This window comes from Acomys russatus, chromosome 19, assembly GCF_903995435.1.
Source record: "Acomys russatus chromosome 19, mAcoRus1.1, whole genome shotgun sequence".
In the NCBI taxonomy this organism is placed as follows: domain Eukaryota; kingdom Metazoa; phylum Chordata; class Mammalia; order Rodentia; family Muridae; genus Acomys; species Acomys russatus.
Genome location: NC_067155.1, coordinates 51,974,850 through 51,980,849, shown reverse-complemented (window position 1 = coordinate 51,980,849; position 6,000 = coordinate 51,974,850). Strand labels below are relative to the sequence as shown.

Here is a 6,000-nt window from a genome sequence, read left to right as displayed (position 1 = left end):
TTGTTGTGAGCCACCATGTGGTTCCTGGGAATTGAACTCAGGACCTCTGGAAGAACAGACAGTGCTCTTAACCTCTGAGCCATCTCTCCAGCCCAGGATTTTCGTTTTGTTATTTTATTGTTTTTATTTTATTTTGGGTTTTTTTTTTTTTCACGACAGGGTTTCTCAGTTTTGCCTTGGCTGTCCTGGATATGCTGTGTAGACCAGGCTGGCCTTAAACTCACAGCAATCCACCTGCCTCTGCCTCCCAAGTGCTGGGATTAAAGGCGTGTGCTACTACGCCCAGCCTCATTTTTTTGTAATAACAAAGGTCCATGTATTCTAGGCTGGTATTGAACTACCATTTTCCTGCCTCAGTTTCTCATTTGACATCCCTATATAAATTCTCCACCACAGCCGGGCGTGGTGGTGCATGCCTTAATCCCCACACTTGGGAGGTACAGGCAGGTGGATCACTGTGAGTTCAAGGCTAGCCTGGTCTACAAAGCAAGTCCAGGACAGCTAAGGCTACACAGAGAAACCCTGTCTCGAAAACCCAAAATAAACCAAAACAAAAACAAAAAGAAATTCACCACCACACTCACATTATTACTTTAAAATTTTTAAGTAACAGACTCCTGTCCCAGCCACCATCAGCCTCAGTCACAGCCCGACCTCGCTCCTCACCTTGGGTACCTTTAGCCACATGGATGAGACTCTGAATGTTTGGAGGAGGAGCTTTCCTGCTGGTTATGAATAAAATAGTTAACTGGCAAAAATGTCCAGGCCTAGAGACTGAGTGATGCACTGAGTCGCTGACGGCTGTGAGCCAAGCGTATGGTGGGAAGGCTGGGAATGGCTGTCAACTCTCCAAAACTGAGTTCCGTGCCTTCATGGGCACAGAGCTGGCCATCTTCACAGAGATCCAGCAGGGCCCTGGAGTCCTGGACCACATGATGGAGAAGCTGGGCATCCACAGTGATGGCAGCTAGATTTCCAAGAGGCTCCCAACCTTATTGGCGGCTTAGCTGTACTGTGTCAGGAGCCCTTCCTCCAGGCTTCCCCAAAGCGCATCAAAGCGGCTCATTTGCCTCCCAGCTACCAAGGCATCAGCTCCTCCACCATTGGCACCTGCTCTGAGCCCACGACACCCACCACCACATGCAGTCCATGCCTGCTAGCTGAAACAAATAGTGCCATTTTTCAAATTGTAAAAAAAAAAAGTAAATAATATTTTTAGATTTTTAAAAATATTGACAGGTAGCCAGGCGTGGTGGTGCACACCTTTGATTCCAGCTCTTAGGGAGGCAGAGGCAGATGGATCTCTGTGAATTCAAGGCCAACCTGGTCTACAAATCAAGTCTAGGACAGCCAAGGCTACACAGAGAAACACTATCTTTTTTTTTTTTTTTAACATATGAATGTATCAGATCCCTTGGTACTGGAGTTACAGACAGGTGTAAGCTGCCATGTGCATGCTGGGAATTGAACCTGGGTCCTTTGGAAGAGCAGACAGTGCTCCAGCCCCAAGAAAACCTATTTTAAAAAACAAAATGTATATGAGTGTTTTGCCTGCGTATGTCTCTGCACTGTGAACATGAAGTACCCACGGCGGTCTGAAATGGGCATTGGATTCCCTGGAACTGGATCTGCAGACCACTGTGAGTCATCATGTGGTGCTGGGAACTTATCCCCAGCCCTCTGGAAGACCAACAAGTGCTCGCGCTCATAACTGCTGAGTTTAAATTAAGCTGGGTATGGTATGCGCGCCCTCAATCCCGGCACTGGATAGGCAGAGGCAGGCAAATTTCTGTAAATTCAAGGCCAGCCTGGTCTATAAGCAAGTTCCAGGCCAGCCAGCAAGGACTACACTGTGAGACCCTGTCTCAAAAAACCCAACAGACGACAAAAGACAAAACAATGCTGAACATGGTGGCATGTTTCCAGGCTATTCTGATCTATACGTCTCATTTGAGGACATCCAGGGCTGCACAGAAAAACCTTGTCTTGAAAACAATCAATTATTATTCTGTACAAATGTATGTAAGATGTTAATGCCCGGCTGCTGCTAGAAAGAGGTCCAGGGTGGGGTCTCTGGGGCCTCATGCGGATGCCCTTCCAGGACGCCTTCATCTCCTGGGTGGCCACAGCTGATGGCTCAGGCCACCGATCAGGATTGAAAGGAGGAAGAAAAGGGAGCCCAAGGTTTCTTCTCTGGGGACTGGCTGTACTGCAGCCAAGGAGAAGTTAAACTGACCACAGTTTTCCTACGGCTGAGGCTGTAAAAGCGGCTCCTGGCTAGAGAATACACAGGGTGGGGGTGGAGGTAGGGGTGATGGGTGGTCATAAAAAGGAGGCTCTTTGATCTGTAGCTAGGCCTCTTTGTCGTGGTGTCCAGTAAGCCAATGTAAACTTTGGCTTATTAGCCATAGAAGGCTGATGGCCCTGAGTCTGCTGACTTATTTGTGAATCTGCAGATAAATAAGAAGTAAGAGAGAGACAGAAAATAAACCACTCACACACATACATTCAAGAGAAAAGGTGGATGAAATTAGGCATCTCGACTTCAACTGAAGTTAAGCTTCCCAATGTCGGTACATACATTCAAGAGAAAAGGGTGGATGAAGTCAGGCATCTTAACTGCAAGTAAAGTTAAGTTTCCCCAATTTCAGCCCTGTTTCTTGTAGATGACTATACTTATACTCGTGAGAAAAGGGTGTTACCTCATAGTTGGAAAAAGGCAATTATTCACAAAAAACACATGAACTCTTTTTTTTTTTTTTTTCCCTCTGTGTAGCCTTGGCTGTCCTGGACTCGCTTTGTAGACCAGGCTGGCCTTGAACTCACAGCGATCCGCCTGCCTCTGCCTCCCGAGTACTGGGTTAAAGGTGTGCGCCACCACACCCAGCCTACACGAATTCTAAAATACAAGAGGTTACATGTTTTGAGCCGGATGTGGTGGCGCACGCCCTTAATCCCAGCACTCGGGAGGCAGAGGCAGGCGGATCGCTGTGAGTTCAAGGCCAGCCTGGTCTACAAAGCGAGTCCAGGACAGCCAAGGCTACACAGAGAAACCCTGTATTGAAAAAACAAACAAACAAACAAACAAAAAAAGAGGTTACATGTTTTAAATCTAAACATTTCTCATCTAAGTATCCATTACACAAGTTCACAGTGAGTTCAGAGTGACAAGGCCTAAAAGTTACAAGAATATACGACTTATCAATTAAGACTGACCTAACTATCTATTATCCAGCTATCTTTTAGTTCATAATGAGTTCAGGACAATAATTTTATCTGTCTTTCATTCTAAGAAACAACAAATTCAGACATCTCTAGGTAGCTTCATTACAACTTAGGTTCATGGAAAGTTTAAACAAACTTGCCTATGTTTATGGCAAAATACCAGGATTCGTGGTGCCATATGGAGTGGAGACTTATCTGAAGCCACAAATCGGCTACAAGGCTATCCTTAGTGAGGCATCTTGAAGTCCACAAAGGTATTTATTGCAGCCATAAACTAAATAGAACTTTTAAAACTATTTGAATTAAATCAGGAAATCCATAGTCAGGGATTAATTCATCTGAATAACAAACAGTACATCTTGAACAGATTCCTATAGGAAGTTTGCTCAATCAGAGCTGGTCAGTATCCAGAAAGTAACAGTTCACACCAATGCCAGATGTTTTTTCTTTTTGGTTATTTGAGACAGAGTATTTCTGTATAATCTTGGCTTTCCTGGAGTCACTTTGTAGAGCGGGCTGGCCATGAATGTAGTCCTGGCTGTCTTGGACTTGCTTTGTAGACCAAGCTGGCCTTAGACTCACAGTGATTCACCTGCCTCTGCCTCCCTGGGTGCTGGGATTATAGGCATGTGCACCATGCCTGACTCTAATGCCAAATTTTAGAGAGATGCAACAAAGCACAATTGGCAGGGCAGTCAGAGTTTGGAAGCAATTCTGGGGTACATCACAGTACAGACCTTGCAAATACCAGATCACCTCCAGAGGTCTCTCATGCCTACTGTACTTCCCCAAATCAATGGCTCCTGACAGCATGTCAGAGGCTGGAAGCAGTTTGGGGGTGCATCATGGTACAAGACTTTGCAAATACCAGATCACCTTCTAGAAAGCCCGCATGCCTAGTGAGCTCCCTCAACAGGGTGGCTGTTGGCAGTAAGGTGGCCTGAAATTCTCTTCTTTTGTTTGAGATAGGGTCTATGTAGTTAGTCCTGGCTGTCCTGGATACTCAAAGATCAGTCTGGACTCAAATTCAGAAATCTACCTGCCTCTGCCTCCTGTATGCTGGGATTAATGTTGTACCTTATCATGACAATTCTCTCACTCTCTCTCTCTTTCTCTCCCTATTTTGAGACAGGGTTTCTCTGTGTAAGCCTTGGCTGTCATGGACTCACTATGTAGACCAGACTGGCCTCGAACTCACAGAGATCCACCTGCCTCTGCCTCCCAGGTGCTGGGATTAAAGGCACGCGCCACCATGCCCGGCCTGTCTCTCTTTTTAATTAAAAAAAATTATTTTATATGTAGGGGTGTTTTCCCTGCATGTCTGAGAACCACGGGCATGCCTAATGCCCTCAGAGGCCGGAAAAGGGAGGGCGTGAGATGTGATTGAACTGGTAGGCATGAGCCGCCATGTGGGCCTCAAACTCTTGACAGTCCTGCTTCAGGCTCAGGAGTGTGGGGTTCACAGGTGTGAGCCACAACACCCAACTGAGACGATTGAAATTAGCAAAACTAGGGGCTGGAGAGCTGGCTCAGTGGTCAAGAGCACTGTCTGCTCTTCCAGAGGTCCTGAGTTCAATTCTCAGCAACCACATGGTGGCTCACAACCATCCACAATGAGATCTGATGCCCTCTTCTGGCCTGCAGGTTCACATGCAAACAGAGTATTCATATACAGAAATTAACTTAAATTGAAAAAGGGAAATAGTGAATTGTTTAAGGGCTAGTGTGGGACTAGGAATGGAAAAAGGTGGCATGGAGGACACTGAATGACACATACTGGAAGCAGGTTCCACCTCGCAGGCTGGAGGAGATGGTTCTGGTGTGGAGCAGGGCTACATGGTTGGAGGAGTCCCAGGTGCAGCTTCCTCTGACAGCCTAAAGAATGAGACTGCCAGGGTGTTGGAGGCCCTTCCGTCCCAGGCAGTGGGACATTGGGTCGGAGACCTTCTTAATCTGTTTGTTTGTTTTGAGACAAGTTTTCTCTGTTTAGATAGGGCTGCCCTGTAACTCACTCTGTAGACCAGGCCGACTTTGAACTCAAAGATCCTCCTGAGAGCTGGGATTAAAGCATGCACTAGCACACCCGGCTGCTGTCTCTCTCTCTGTGTCTCTCTCTTTCTCTCTGTCTCTCTGTTTATTACATTTTAAACTTTATTTTGTGCTGATGTGCATTTGTATACACGTGGAAGTCAGGAGACACCCTGCAGGAGTCTGTTCTCTCTTTCTGCCACGTGTATCCTAGTGGTCAAACTCAGGCCATCAGGCTTGGTGGCCTGTAGGTACATTTACTGAGCCCTTTCATTCACTTGGCTTGCCTGCTAATCTTGTCAATCGCTGGGCATGGTGGTGCACGCCTTTAATCCCAGCACTCAGGAGGCAGAGGCAGCTGGATCTTTGTGAGTTTGAGGCCAGCCTGGTCTACAAAGTGAGTCCAGGACAGCCAGGGTTCTGTTACACAGAGAAACCTTGTCTCAAAAAACCAAAACTGAGCAAACAAACAAAACCCATCCTTGTTCATGGTAGGGTAAACAAAATGTTCTTAGTCCACAAAGAAAATATGCAGTGGCACCTTTCACGCTCGTAAAGCCAAGACTCAGGACATTTGTGCTTATCTGGGGACCTTGGGTGCATGCTTTCCTGGAGTTGAGGTTGTCATGTAGAAGCTGGCTGTCCGTCCTGGGATTTACCCAGGGCCTGAAGAGAAACTGTTGGGTGATCCTGGAGAGCAAATAAGTTTGCTGCAGTCTACTACTCCGTCTGTAAAACAGACACAAG

The 6,000-nt window shown here is 46.5% G+C and overlaps 1 pseudogene; it reads left to right on the top strand.

Annotated features, from left to right (window-relative positions):
- Window positions 1-731: 731 nt before the first annotated feature.
- LOC127203378 (protein S100-A11-like) lies at window positions 732-2,159 on the top strand (annotated as a pseudogene).
- The last annotated feature ends 3,841 nt before the right edge of the window (window positions 2,160-6,000 follow it).